The sequence below is a fragment of the Centrocercus urophasianus genome, unplaced genomic scaffold (assembly GCF_019232065.1).
Source record: "Centrocercus urophasianus isolate 14NV4802_14NV808 unplaced genomic scaffold, USGS_Curo_1.0 seq_16, whole genome shotgun sequence".
Lineage (NCBI taxonomy): Eukaryota > Metazoa > Chordata > Aves > Galliformes > Phasianidae > Centrocercus > Centrocercus urophasianus.
In genome coordinates, this window is record NW_024884711.1 from 27,173,129 (window position 1) to 27,189,160 (window position 16,032).

Genomic DNA, 16,032 nt, shown 5'->3' on the forward strand with positions numbered 1-16,032 from the left:
GAGAAGAGAAGAGAAGAGAAGAGAAGAGAAGAGAAGAGAAGAGAAGAAGCATGGTCAGTGCTTGGAGGTCAGTAAGTGTGAAGGGAAGAGAATTTGAGGACAGAATAACTATTATTCTGCAAAGAAAAGTAATTTCTTTCTTTTTTTTTTTTTTTTTTGTAAGTATGGCCCATAACAATAGTACACAATCACTTCTGAAGAACTCATTCTTTCCATTGGGCTACATGTTATTCTTCCTCCAGAAAAAAAAAAATATATATATATATATATATCAATATATATCTATATAGATATAGATGTAGATGTAGATACAGATATAGATAGATGATATAGATGAGACAGGTCAGAGGGCTTTTGCATTCTCAATTGAGATGAAGATAGTCGAGCACCAAAGTAGTCTGGGCTATGAGGGAGGAGAGGGATTTTGGGATAGTCACCCCTTGGATCACACTCAGCTTTGCATCTTCTCTCCTGGTGGTACTATTAGCACTGTCTGAATTTGTTCTGTACGCAACTCACTTCACCATATAGCCTTAGTTTTATTAAAGAGCTGATTAATGACCTTACTTGCATTTAATTTGATCCATCCTGCTCGCTGAATGAGAGAAGTCATCCAAGCAACAGTTTTACTTAGTTCAGTTAGCACCTTGTGCTGTTCAAATGCCTTTTTCTTCTATCTTCTGCCTAGTGGCCATTCATGGTGGCTAGTGGTATGATAAGCACTTGAACCTACTGAAAAGTCTCAGAGATCTGACAACACTACAGATGTTCAGTATAGACATTCCTCTTTGTCAGTGCCAGGCTAGCACCAGACATCATTTACCTACTTACTTAACCTATTTATCTTTATGTCCCCTTCTTATTGGTCTCTGTCATAATGCAGTACAAATCCTTTTCCTCTGATTAATTGTAATACCATAAATGTATCATTGGAAATGAAGTTTTAACCTTCTTAAGCTAGCACTGCTCCAAATATATCAAAAGAATTCCTCCCAGGCTAAATGTTAACTTTTATTTTTGTCTGTGTCTGCTTTTCATTGCCCTCATGATAATAAAGTCCCTGTTTTTGAAAGGAAAACAGGAAAGCAGGGCAACAAAAAATGTATTCTGTATGTATAACTAGTCTAGAAGAAAAACAATGCTTTTCAAGGCTCTTTCTGTGCTGAATGATACCGAGAAATATCTATTAAGAAGTTTGTGACTGGAAAATCTATTTCTACAAGTTGTCAGGAAGGATTAAAGCAGAGCACAAATACTGTGCACATAGCTACCTTGATGGGGGATTTAAGCACTGCAGAGTTCACAGGAAGAGATTTAACCTAATGTGGTATTACTCATCAGAATAAGTGAAGAGCATGGAAGGAAGAGATAGTTTAGCTCAGACGATCTGCGACCTGGTCTTATTTTTGAATAGTTCAGCTGTGGGTATGACTTCAACAGTTACTGAACTCTGCAAAATCTCTGGCTATTCCAGTGGGGTTACATAGCTGCTAGAAGGAGATGCTGAAAATGCAGCTGGGGCTTTTAAGCTCTTTTCCAGCACAGTGATCTCTTTTCATATTCTATGCAGTCATTAATAGGGTTAATTTTCCTTGCGGCTCATTTTTACATTAGCTAGAGTATAGCTGAAAAGACACTACATAAATAGTAAAAAATAGTCTGGCGTAGTTATGGGCAGAAATTAAAAAGCTTATTTCCTCTCTCACAAGCAATTTCAAATTTCAGAATACAATTGCATCCCAAGCATGGGAAATGAGATGAAATGCTGACTTTTTCAAAATTAAAGTTAAAATAAAACAATTTAAGATGAAGGATTTCTAATATTTTGAGTGCACAGAAAAGATATTCAGCTTCTTGGAATACATCAAGCACCTCTTATTTACCTCCTCTAAATATGACAGTTCTGCTTCAAGGAATGGAATAAAGTGCTAAGCAGGGGATATTGCTTTGGGCCATGGACTGAAATTTGTCAATATTCTTTCAAGAAACTCTTTCTTAAACCGTACCAGGATGTTATTCTCAGAATATTTCAGTTGCAGGTACTTTGCTTTCTATCTCACACAAATTCATTGTAGTTTATCTGCGAAATGCTGAGAATTTTAAATCCTGCATATTTCTCCATATCAGCCAATGACTGTATCAAATACATCAGAGACTTTACGACTTCCTAGTAGACACTGCTTTCAGTGGAGTATATTCCCAGAAACCAAGTGAACAACAGTGTCACGTGTTTATCACAATTTTAGAAAAAACTAATTAGAAATGAAGCAACAAGCTTAAATGCAAGAGGAACCCTGGGCAGCCTTCACAAGCTTGCACAGGAGCAATCTCTGGACATAAGGTAGCTTTGTCTGCAGAAGGCTGGAAGGAAGCAAGGAAGGCTGAAACCAAATGGTATTGAAAGTGCTATTCAGAAATGGAAATATCATTCGATGAGTAAATGACAAATGCCACCTGACCAAAATTCCCTTTACTTAGAATAAAAAGACATGATACTCTAGGGGCATGTCTCTTGAGAAATCACATACACATGTTTGAGACACCTCACACATATGTATGTAAATGTAGTTCCTTTCCAGAGATTATCTTTATGGGCAGGAAACCAAGAAAGCTTTCGCCAAGCAGGAAACAGCAAATGGAAAAGTCTTCAGTCATTACCAGCTTCCAGCCCTTTCACGTGTCAGTCCCACTTCTGACAACATGAAAAAGGATTCTCTTCCTCATTCTCCTCGCTTTCTTAAACATTTTTTTGTCAGACGATGATCAAAATGAAGCATGTTTTGGTTATGTGGACAGGCTGAATGTGGTTAGAGATTTTTATGGAAATAGAGAGCTCTAAATTGATTTCTCCTCCAAAAAATTCACCTGCTCCCTAGCTTTGAACATCTGACTACACCACACTTCAGCTCTGTTTGACTATTTTTGAGTTGTGATTTCACTTGTTGAGCACCTTAGCAAATGCTGTTGATCTTAATCTGTAATTTTAAGAGACTTTTGTGCTGCTCAGCTGCTTGCATGCCCAGTGCTTCTCTCACAGTCTCACAGATAAATCACTATGCAAGAAAGAAAACTAAAGCTTATGTTTAGCAATGGCCTGGAAATTCCCACTCTGTAGAAATTGATTGCAAATATTTGCAGTTGACAGCTTCAGCCAGAGCGCATGTAGAAAGCTAGCCATTACAGTAGTGTTATGCAGAGTACAAGAAAGTTTGTTGACTTTTTTGAAAGGGAAATGCAATCTAATTTGACTCCTAAACACTTTTTAAATCAATTTTCATAGAACAGCCTCAGAGTAAAGGAACCTGAAGTTATTCCAAATTATTTCTAGCCAATGATAATGCCTTTGAGCAAATGCCTCATGGATTTAACAGCAAGACCTGCACCTGTGACTTTGTGAAGGGTACAAGAATCATATTTTTATTCATTGTAGGAAAGCTGATGGTAAGCCAGCTACTCCTAAACGCTATGGTCCCAATTTTTCACTCCCAGCAAATATGTTTCACTCAGAAATGCCATTATATGGAGCAGAGAATACAGGACAAAGCTCATTTTTAAAACATGCTACTGCATGCCCTATTTTCAGGTAGAAATCCATGTTATTCCAGCATCAGTGAGATCTGTAATATATAAATCCTGAAAGCCATGCTGTCTTCCAGAAGAGGCAGATGTCTGAATATGTTTGCAATTTTGGGCCTCAGAATAAGTACCTGGCAACAGATCTGCTTTACTATGTCCTCTGATCCGTGAAGACTGTGTATAACAAAGAAAGGCTTTAAAACGCTGTAGCCAGAACTTTTGTTTCAGATGCTAAAACTTTAAGGTACAATCCCAAGACTATACCTTCTCTGCCAAGGAAAACATAAAAACAACCGTATTTCAAACAGTGATATATCAGAGACTTGCAAATGTTTATCACCAACTTGGAGATTGCATTTATCAGTAAATTTCCATCAGCCTTCGAGGTGCCCTGCAGTATCCCACAAGCATGTTGCCTCCCCTAGGGCACCTGAGCTGCTTCTCTTAGGGGCAGCAAACCTGATTGCATGTCCTGGGACACGCATAGTGTGTGTTCAGTGTGTGTTTATTGTCTGATGGAGATTTTGCAGCACAAAGTGACAGGCTCTGTGCCTCTTTTCTTCTATTTCCCTTCTGGGTTTTTTTAGAAGGTTGTCATCTCTTCTTCCACAATGTCTGAGCCTGGGGAAACAACCTCCTACAAACAACATGTAGCTTTGTAACACAACTGCTCTTTTTTTTCCTAGAAAAAGGAGCACAGTCAACTGATGATAGAAAATAACAAGTGGGTAGGAAAAAAAAAAAAAAAAAAAAAAAGAAGAAAACAGAATAGAGGGTAGAGAACTCAAAAATATATCAGAAGAATCACAGAAGGGGGCACAAAGCAGGGCACACTCCTCACTGATGGGGGCTGTTGTCTCAAGTAGGGTGCCCTTAGAAGTGAAGGCAAACCCCACAGTCACAGACTCCCTTTTCTTGTGCTCCTTCTTCCTGATGGCACTGGGGCTTTTGCATGGAGAGGTGAAGGGAGAAGTGGAAACAGAAGCTGAGAGGCACTGGGGGACTAAGAGGAGGGAAAGCAGCCCAGCACTTATGTGTACCTGTGTACCCAGATTCAATGCTTGCCACCAACAGGTCACCCAAAAAGCAGCCCAAATTGCAACATGGACATGTATAACCCTCTGCTCCATCACAGGGACAAAGTGCAGATATAGGCTGTCCCTCCAGTGCCAGGAGGAACTGGACACCAGCAAGAACCCACACAGCCAGCCAGAAGCATGCCAGCACTCCCCACCACTAGCCTAGGCAGAGTTAAGGAATGCAATGTGCTGAAGTAGGCCCATGGCAGGGACAGGGCTAACAGGTTGATTACCAGCACCCTTCCCTTCCCTGACCGGACAGAGCAGCCCTGCCTGGCTCTGCAACTGCTCCAACACCCTGGCCTGGAGCACATTCCAGTGTGAGGCCATTTCTCCTGCCTCAGTGCAGACCATAAAGCACCAACAATTCCCAGGGCTCCAGCTGATGTCTATGTGGGTGCTATTTGCCTGTATCCATATTTCTGCATGTTTGCAACTGAGTCTGATGCCAACATGCAAATCCTTGTTTCCAGGTGTTTGCAGAATAGGTGCCAATCCCATGTTGACAGGAATTTCCTGCCCCTGAGATGTAGTGCATCCATTTCTTAGTCTGACTTGGACTCTGCAGTAAATCTTCTTGGTATTTAATGACTTTTTCCATTGCCTTATTGGACTGAGGAACTGGACAAAACCTCTCTAAAAGCATAATTCCATGCACAAACTTGTGCTTGCTGAGCTTTTGCCTATTGTCAGGTATGTAATGTTAGCCAAAATAAATTTGACACATACTGCATTTTTCTGCGGTATTCTTGTCAGGGGCAAATAATAAGGAGATTGTAAGGCTGTCTCAGGAAAAGGAGAACAATGGCTTGAAATGCAGACACAGTAAGTGCAAATCAACACAGCCTCTTGTGATTCAGTTTTTCTCCTGTTTTTCTGTTTTCTGTAAACTCACTAGATACAGTCTTCATGGTCACATGATATAAGATACCTCTTATTCTATTACTAAACACAATTGCTGAGCTGAAACTCACTTACAATACGTCCCTGGCTTTTTCCTTATACTTTTGAATCCTGAAATTATCCACACATGCTTTGGAAGATCTTTCTAAGTAGCACTGTTGAGTTCACCACTCTCATGTTTTAAGGTTAAATTTAATATTTCATTAATGACACGAATTTATTTTCTGAAGCATCTTATCCCTGGTAACTGTTGTTGCAGTAAGAGTGACATGAACAAATTTATGCCTGGATTTGGCTCCATTGTCAAATGCTCTGCAAATCCTGCCTTCAATTTCAAGGTTATATTGAAGTAGCGAGTCACATTTCATAATTGAAAAAAATAATGAAAAATAACCATTAGCCAAGCTCTATTTGGTAATTTCTTCTGATTTATAATCTATTTCAAATATTACTGGCCTTCAGTTAATAAAAATGTATGGTTCTGTTTATTTCCACATCTAAGATTAAAATATATTTTTTTCCTCTGAATATATTCATGCCTACATTTTGTTAACTCATAAACTACTGTGATTTTTTAAACCACAGTGTTTAAAAGGACTACACCAACATGTGCCCAAAGCCATCAAGGATGATATCCTCTAAGTTCTGAAATGTCTAAGCAACTCCTTCTGTTTCTCAAATTTTTCAATAATTACATCCTAGATCATTGGAAATCTCTGCCTGATGGCATTCTGAAGAAACTGCATTAGGTACATATTCTCTATACATTTCAGCACCCAAATACTGCTGGAATATACAAGCCAAATATTTTCTGATGATCGACTTGTTTTTTTGTTCTAATTTTTCTTCAAGTATATTATTATTAGTGTTACATGGCATTTACAGTGTTGTTTGTCCAGCTTCAGCCCAGCAGCACAGTTTTCTTTCCGAGGCTGCTCTGAGCTGACGCTTTTCATCAAATCTAAATGTCATCTGTATAAATCTCACTAACCTGAATGGCATGAAAAATTTATCACCTTTTTCCCTCAGGTGCCATATGCAGCCTAAATAGACATCTGAGAAAACAGTGCAACTCACAAAGGTTTTATGAAAGTTCAAAAACACCTGTTCTTTTTCTTAATATGAGCACATGCCAGCAGCCCACTGAAGTACTAAGGACAGAAAGGTATTTGTCACTTACCATGTCTCCTCTTGGCAGCATAACAAACTTGTTTTGTTCCTTTGAGTACAACTATGGACAAACAAGAGGTTTCATCTGATTTCTCTGCAGCTACAAGAACTACTTCATTTAGTTCCACTACCCACCCCAATGAGTGGATCCAGCTCCTTCTTAAAGTATGGCCTTACTAAGTAAAGGACTTGCATAGGTGTGAAAATTGTTGGACAATTCAACCTTTTCCTACACTACTTAATATTCTTGAGGTCTTGGTCTACTGAGAAATGGCTTCAAATTCTTTCTCAGCTTTTTATTTTCATATTATGATGTGGGCTTTAAATGCTTAGATCGCTTTGATGGTCTCAAAGGCATAGCATTTCTCCTCTTTTTCCATCTATTACGTATTCATTTATTTCTTTTATATTCCCTATGGAGATAACCTTGTGATTTTAAGCTTTGTGAATTAACTGTCTCCCTTTGCACTCCCTTAAGATCTTCTTTTAGGTGTAATAACACTATTTTTAACAGCATATTAGTTGATGGATGTGCTGAAAATGAATACTATTCTGATTAACCTGATATTTTCACTTTCTCAGTGCCCTTTGCTCCTAGAAGAAAACCACAGCCAGGTCATTCTCTCTGCCCATGTCTTGTACACCTTGCTGACTCTTGCAAGTTCTTCCAAAGTGATATCATCTTTTGGATATTTCTTTCTCTTTACTGGCAAACATTTCTTCCAGATCTTGAGCGCAATCTTATTTAAATCCCCTTCAGTTTATTTCCCAAACTTCTTATAAAAACTCACTGTTATTGTGACACTCTGAGCCCCTTTCTCCTATTTGGACAACAATCCACTCCTCTGATCTCCTGATGCTTAAGGCATCTGTTTTGAATTGTGCCCCATTCCAAACAGATGCGTAACATCCAGAATTTTGCATACTCCCAGACTTCCGCCTTAAAGATGCATTTCTCAGTACAAATGCATGACTGGCTCTGACTCCACGGGGTCACTGCCAAGAATACATAGAAAATCTCAGAGATCTGGTACTTTCAGCCATCCTCATGTCAAATTCCTTTCACCCCAAGGTGACATTCTTACTATCCCTACCCACAGCTGGAATGACCCAGGAACAACACAAAGAGAGCTCTCCTTCCAGGCAAATAGCTCCTGTTGTATTCTTAAACATTCTTGACTTCTGCAGTTCTCAAGTTAGTCCTCCAGGAGCAGGAAACACAGCCAAAACTTTCTGGCCAATAGCCAAGGGACAAGCCAGTGCCTGCTTTAAAAAAGCAACCACAGGCTTCACCTCAGCTGTAAATACATGGGCTGGGACTTTCCTCAACAACTTAGACGGGAAGTTCTTTCACCCAGCATGGACAGATGGGGCTTGCAACACCTCCTCATCTCTCCCTCCCACGTGCACTCTAGCTTCTACTAGATAAATGCCAGCGAGGCTGTCAGGTTTCTGCATTCTTCCCCAGGCACAGGACCTCTCTACAGCATCTAAGAGCAGACCTTGCCCTAGCACTAACAGCACCTCACCGGCTGGAAGGCTCTGGTTTGCTCAGGGGAGAGGAGGAGGTTGAGTGCACAGGTGAGTTTTACAGAGGTCATCCCATCTGCAGGTTTCTCTCATTTCTGCAGGTGGGATTAGGGAATGCCTAGAATGGCAAGGCTGATCTCCCAGGAGGTTTAGGTGGGTTTGAACTCAATTATCAGTGTACTGAATTTTGACCTTAGCTTTTCTCCCTGCTACACATAAAATAGAAAGCCAGGGCTTTTATTGACATTACGTAATATTTTAGTCACTGAGAGATGATCTAAGAAAGCACTGTAAAATAGGGACATAGTTTACATAGTTTTATCTGTAAAGTTAGGGCAACCAAACTTTGAATCAGCCCATTGGTATTCAGAGAGCTTACATAACTGGCAACAAGTTTATCTAATCTTTCAGACGTGTTTGCTGCATTTAAGGAAGTGGAGAAATCTTCTGCAAATAAGTGTTGGTCAGTGGGTTTTAAGAGGTGAATCTGGAAATAGGATATTCCTTCCTAAGAGAGAGCTAAAATTCTGGTTTGAATTTTAGTAATAAGTGGAGGTACTCCAAGGGCATTTGATTTACCACCAATCATAAGCTACTTGTAATAATAGAGCTAAGGATTCTTTTCACTTCTGGACTCACATGTGGATTTCATGTTTTCCTTTTCAAGTAGCATACCAATTTTAAAACTGTTTAATATTTTAGAAGTGAGAGATTTCAGTGCTGCAGAAAGAAATGGATTTTTCTTGAGCATTGTCTTATGCCAGCACGATGTTATTAATTCAGAGAACGTTTGCAGCTGCCAGAACTGTTAGTCAGCTTTGATACAGGAAGATTTCATATCCCCCCTAAATCTACAAATATGAACTGTCACTCACAACACAGAGCAGTTTTTTTCAGATTTTTCAAACATTCTGAAAGGATTAACTCAGTGAAAGATGTAAATTCTTTTTTAGATGTGACTTTCCAAAGCTCCTGGTTTTGTTAATAGCAATGATTTTGGCAAGCATGAAGAAGTTGTAATAACTGAGGTGACACCATGACTACATACCAAAATATTACAACAGTCATTGAAAAATCAAGCATCCCTGTACTTTCTTCATCCATACAGGAATTTGCTTATTCAAACCTATCAAGCACTTTTCATATTTATATACTTCTACACAGATGGCATTTTAAAAATTATTCCTCTTAGTCAAAAGCAGAAAACATAACTGGATAAGCAGTCTACTTTGTGTTGCAAAACTGTTAACAAAGCATTTTACTTACATTAGTTTTTGTTTGAGAGCAGGATCCCACTTCAGAAGTGACTGTCCTACCTTCTGAACTGTGCCTCATTCACATCACAGTGCAGCCTGGGGATGCTTTCAGCTGCTCTTGGGTTAGTGCAGCAATCCCATTGCTCGCAGCAGTTCAGCTCTCAGGGTCAGACCACAGCTACTTCAAGGACAGCACCCGACAGTGTGCTTGGCATGGGTGTGAGGCACTCAGAAATACATATCCATTCCTGTTGTGCCTCAAGAATACAGAGACAGCAACCAAGGCCTTCAGGGAGAATACTTCACATCAGAGCGTTTTAAGGCCTCTCTCACTGCTTCCTGGTCTGTTTCTATTGAAATCTGTTTATGTGGTAACTCAAGTTTTGAGCCAACCATTTGTCCCATTCTGTTCTCAGTGACAGGGCTAGCAGAGTGCAACTGCAACATTTTGTATTTTTTTATGCTCCACACTACAATTTATAGATGCTGGCTTTTTTACTTTTGTTTGTTTGTTTTTTTCTCTTGGGGTTTTTATGTATATTAATTCTGGTTTCTGAAAGCTGCTTTTAGGGGGAAGAAAAAGTGGGAAGAGATATTTGAAAGTCACCTGTACGTGTGCATATTGTAGATCAAATGTTTGACTTAGTGCTTTTATGCATGCTCAAAAATAGAAAAGACGTGGTTTTCCTTGTTTGACCTTGCTATTTAGACGCACCTAGTCTCTTCTTCATCAAAATTCCTTCAACACGTATTCCTCTCAAGTGCTAGCATGGACAGTAATACAGTAAGCTCACTTCATTGAAGTCATGTTTCAGATTAGAAGTGGGTAAATTCAGATTTCCAGCACTTTCTCACTTATCTCCTCCCATCAAAGTCCTCCAGCATGCAGCCTGGTTTCTTGGCCTGGCTGAAGCACACTTGGCAGACTGGTTCCATCTGGGTGTCCAGTTTCCTTCCTTTTTGTTTGGTGGTCTTGGCTCTTTTCCCTGTGGAGATTTGCTGAGCAGCCAGCTGTGGTGGCAGCCTGGACACAGTGCTGAGATGGGTTGAGCAGCTGTAGGCGGCAGCAGGGTGAGCACTGGTTGTGGCAGTGCTGCTGGGAAACAGGAGGAGTGGGAACAGCTGCCAACAAAAGTGCTAATTAAGGGTCTGACAAAGCTGCTTCCTGAGCTCGCAATGACTGCTGAGCATAGACCTGGAGGCAGAATCACTAAGGTGGCTTCAAACTGTCTTTTTGCTTGGCTGAAATGTTGATATGATCCTCTCTGGGACCTGAGGAATACCATAGCCTTGGTGGAGACAGCTCCAGCACTGCTGGCAGGAATTCCATGGCTCAGTGAGGTATAGAACTCCACTGGGAGATGCATATCCTATGACTTACTTTGGTACATGTGAGGTTAAGATGAAATAAGGAGCGAGGATTGTTCTCAGCTCTGGGTGATGTGCCTTCCCCAGGTGGAGCAGTCTCACCACAACAAATCTGAATGTGCAGAGAAACCATTTTCATAAACTGCACAATATCCTATAAGAAAAGAAAATAAAATAAGAATATTAATAAATCTCATACTAATAAATCTCATTTGAATTCTACAACCTGAACGACGCCAGGGCTTCATAAAACTTGGCACTTCAAAGGTGCTTAATTATAATAATCTGCTACAAACTGCTTGATCAATGGTGAAAGCAGCTCAGTTGTCCATTCCAGACAACTTACAGCACCTGAGGACGGGGATCAAAGTGTTTCACTGATGCCTGTCACCAATCCATTAGTGATACCAATTATGTGAGCAAGCTTCTGTAGGCCTCCAGATAAACAAGTCTGAAGTGTTAGGAAATTCAGTGAAGAGGTTGATTGCCAAAGAGCAGAAAACACTTTCTGGCATCATTAGCGCACCAAGAATGTTTGATGAAGGAAGTCTCTGGGGTGGTCCCATGCTACAAGGAGCATGAGAGCAGGAAATGTGTAAAAGAAGACATGAATACTCATCACAAGAGGGTAATTATGCAATAACCGTAATAGCATAAAATGGTAATACAATAAAGACAATGTGTTTATTCAGAAAACTCAGTTCCTCATTTTGTATTGCAGATCCTTGGTGGAGCTGCAAGAGAGGGTCACCCTGTGGGAGGAAATTATTTAGTCCAATTAGGCAATTACAAAATCAGCATGACAGTTTCTTTTGTACCTCACAGCACAGACATTCAGCTCATTTTTACCCCAAATTATACTGAGCAGATCTCAATGACTTCCAGAACTAAGCAGCTCTGGAGTGTTAGGGTCAGGGTGCATTTGTTATCTGACTGCACAGATATTTGGGGGGAAAAAATCATAAAAAGCATCCAGTGGATCTAAATTCTTTTGCTTGTAAAATTTGTGGAAGTTTTATACAAGCAGAGCAAGAGGTCAGCACTTCCTCTGTGCAGATCTAAATTTTTTTTCTTTGATAACTAGATTGGAAATTGAATCCAAACCTCTGGATCACCAACCTGCATCATTACCAAAAGCAGTAGCTTTTTTATGAGAAGTTAACTCTACCAGTTGCTATCTGATTGATGATAAGCAGTAAGAAATTAAGGAATTATTTGCTTAAATAAGTCATTGTAAAATTAAGATTGAAGGGTTTTGAGCAAAATTCCCTACTAGCAAAAAAATAAGTTACTTTCTCCAGCCTGGCCTTTGCTTTTTTCATTATTTGTTTGTAAAATGAAGGAATTTTGTACCTGCGAGCGCCCTCTTTATTACCTCTTCTTAAGTTTAATAAGAATACTTAAAATTTTCATTTGCCTCTGCTCCACGTCATGTCCCAGATATCCACCTTTGCCTTCACTGCAGTGTGGCCTGGTGTTACTTAACTGTATATTAAATGGTCTTGGGATGCAGAACCAAAAGCGTAACTTTTGCCTTGACCCTCCATATTTCACAGAGATGGGAATGAGATGCCCAGAAAATCTGATTGAGACTCAGGATCACCAGAAACTCACGTGCCTTCTCTGTGAAGATGGCATCAGAGATATGTCAGAGATCCTGTGTGAGCTCTACTGTGGCCCTGTGCAGCAGACCATGGTGTGGGATAGCATGGGCTGCCCTGTGCAGCACTGTGAGCAATTAGGCAACAGTGCTGTGCTTCCAGGTCAGCAGCTGATGTACTCTGGCAGAGACATTTCATTCCTGCCAGTGCCAAGGAGAGGAGCTGAAGCAATGATCCACAACTTAAAACCCCTTCCCGCTTTCCAGGAGAGGGAGTTACCGGCTCAGCCATGTACAAAACCTCAGCTGAACTCAAAAGGAATTTCAGACAAAAGAACTCTACAAAAAAAGAGATCTCTCCATTTCTCAGTAGAAGGGGCTGCTCTCAACAGTTCTGCAAATTTTTGACAAATATCACCTCCGCTGGTGTTTCTTTGTCAGTATTTTCAAAGCATGTTTTTAAATTCAGGCTTCTCAGCTGCTAATTTTCAAAGCCTGTAGCTTAGGGCTGTTGTTTGAACACTCCTGAAATTATTGCCTCATTAAGAAGAAGAATTTCTATATCAGGAAAGAGTTAGTTTTTAAAAATAAAAGCCTGGTAATTTTTCCTTACTGCAAAATGCAACCACATTTAAAACTGTCACTTTTTTTGTGAGGAACACCATTTCTTTCTTTCTGAAAATATCAATGTTCATTTTTCCTAAACATAGGCACGGCTCTGCAGATGCCACTTGACTGCAGTCAAGTAGGACACAAAAAAATTCAATTCCATGTAAAAGAAAGAAAGGAAAACAAAAGAAGCAAATAATGCATTTAATTACTTCATATTGAGTGAGTAAGAGTGCTGATGAAGCTATCCACTGTTAAATGGAGTATCTTTAAACACTTTTTTATGACAGCATTTTAGCGTATGGGCTTATGTAAGCAAGAATGCAGATTAATGAACTTTCTGTAAGAAAATATGCTTGGCCTCATTCCAGACATGCTGCAAATCCACATATATTTGTTTTGGCAAGAAAGCTTCACATTCATGCCACTTTTGCTTAAATCTTTCATACGTTCCCACCCACTCCTCAGATTGCTAAGAGCACAAGGCAGCCAGGTCCGTCACCACAGAGGCTTCTATGCTGCAGCAGCTACCTCACTTTCTGTTTTATTGCAGGTGTCACTTGGGCTCTGTTATCTTTGTGTTTACACCAATCCAATCCAAAAACGAGTTAATTGAAAATCAACAATTCCATCAGTATAAATGGGAAGACAATTGGACTTATCACATATTGCTAGAGCTCAAAATAAATACAGTGTTTTGAACTCTTACATTTGTAGTGGGCCAAAGGTGTGATTTTGGTCAGTTGCTTGTGCAATGGTACCTAATTCCAGTCTTGATGTTATTTTACCTTGATTTCTGTAGAAAGTGGGGTTTCTCTGATCATATTGAGGGATGAGAGTGAATGTATTTTGTGTGTCCCTCAACCACTGTTTTAGTGATGCTTTCAAACAAATATACCAGGAGAAGTGAGGGTTTTGTTTTTCTTCAGTGTCATAAAATAGGCAGTTGAAGACTCCACGTAAGAGTCCTAAGAAATGAAAGACTGTACTGTGACAATACACATTTAAAGATCTGAAAATCCACATGAGAAGAAATCTTGAAGGAGTGATCTCCTGTGATTGGAAACAGTTTCAATCAGCGCTTGTAATCAGCCGAGAAACACAAATCCCTGGGAAGCCAGGCTTCATTATTTCTAGTGTTACTTCTCTGTCAGACAGAGCTATTTGTTAATGTCTCTAAATAGCAGACAAAAGATGCACAGAAGAATAGCTTCACTGACAGAGAAGACAGCCTTGGAGGACACAGCAGGAATCCAAAAGGTGCTTGTCACGTACGCTTTGTGGGCCTCAAAACATATCTTTCAAGGTCTCAGGACATCTCCTGAGCATTATAGTGGGGATAAATCCAGTGCCCCCACTCTGCACTCCAGACAGACCTGCCTCTTCTCACCGTCACTCAGCTTTGGGTGTTTTCTGAAATCTTCTCACTCTTGCAGTTGGATTAAATCTTGATACCTATACCTCTCCAAAAAGCATGACAACCCTAAAGAGGCCAAGGAAATTACACCAGTTATAGCTGAGTCTTACGTGCTTACAGGAAAGTTGGAGGTGGTGAGATTTCCAGCTCTCTCAATACTTCGCTATGATTTAGACAACATTAAACACATCTGTTTAGGCCTATACTTCATCTGTTTGAAGAGCCTCCGGGCAGCTTTAGTGTTCTCCTGATAAAAAGCAAAGATGTGGGAAATGCAATGTCCTCTGTAGGAGGATTTATTGTCTCAAACAATTATTCTTTATAAGCTTTGTCAAAACTTGGAGCTCAGGACTTTCTGTTGAGGAGAATAGAAGATATTCATTTGCTTGAAAGAAAATTCATGAATAATTTGCTGTGATATGTTTGTTAGGAGCTACTCTGCTATTTTCTTTATGCGTATAAGTACTAGATTAATCAAGGGAGAGTAGTTTAGCCACATGCCTTTCAGTTTCTGGTGTAGCAAACAACAGAAAATACAGTTTGTAATTTAGGGCAGATTTGGTTCTACAACTGTCAGCTTATAAGAAGTGCTGTTTTTTAGAGAGTGCAGTCTCTCTCTGTGGAGATAGTAACATGAAATTTTAAGAAAATGAGATTGCCTCAGAATAGTGTATATGTCTTTCCAGTGAGAATTTTTAAGTCACATTTCACTTGTTTTCCAAGTTTCACTCCAGGATTACTGAATATTATGCATGTGTAAAACATTTCAGAAAGATACATTCAAAGCTGTATTACTGGATATGAAAGAAATGAAGTATTAACGATCCTCATTTTCTGCTGTATTTAATAGGCCACTCTATTTAATTTTAACTTATTAGGGCACTTTTGATCATAGATGACTCACATCTCAGACTTTCTGCAACAAAACTCAAAAAAAAAAAAAAAATCAAAAGGGAATTATTTCTATGTGTCAGTACATGCAGTAAACTGCTAAGACAATAATGAAAATTAATTAACTCAGTTTCGAACAGAAATTGTTTAACTTTGTAGAACTTGACAGCATGGGAAAGAAAAGACCTGAAAGGACCAACCATTCCAAACAGAAATGTATACTAATGTATTTCTTTGTTTGAAGTTCACCATGCCTGTATATAGGTATACAAGGATTTGAATGAAAAAAAAAAAAAAAAAAAGACTAAATGTAAAAAATGGCCAATCCATTATCTTTCTATTCTTGGTTGTAAGCACTATTCTTCATTGCCACCAGCATGAATACATGTCATTAGCAGGGTGTGAAAGCACTGGTGGTAAGCCATAGTGCAGTCTGCCCTTGTTTAAGGATGTACATTTACCAGTGGTAGGGAAGGATCAGGTGTACACAGAGGCAAACCTCATTGATACTGTTTTGTCTGTTCAAAGATGTCTTCAGGGCATAGGGCACCTGCAAGGGATTTATTTTCACTGCTCCTCCTTAATTGAATAAGCGCAATTCACCAACTCATGATCAGCTCATAGTTGCACAAG

The 16,032-nt window shown here is 39.6% G+C and overlaps 1 protein-coding gene across 7 annotated transcripts in view; it reads left to right on the forward strand.

Annotated features, from left to right (window-relative positions):
• Window positions 1-16,032, forward strand: part of STEAP4 (STEAP4 metalloreductase) — a 28,808-nt gene that overhangs the window by 1,460 nt on the left and 11,316 nt on the right. Inside the window, exon 1 of one of the 7 annotated variants that reach the window (XM_042817174.1) lies at window positions 1-67. The exons of 5 other annotated variants lie outside the window; for them this stretch is intronic. The gene's annotated coding sequence lies outside the window, so the exon portion shown is untranslated. The remainder of the gene's footprint in view (window positions 68-16,032) is intronic. One more of the 7 variants, XM_042817177.1, reaches the window with a different exon arrangement.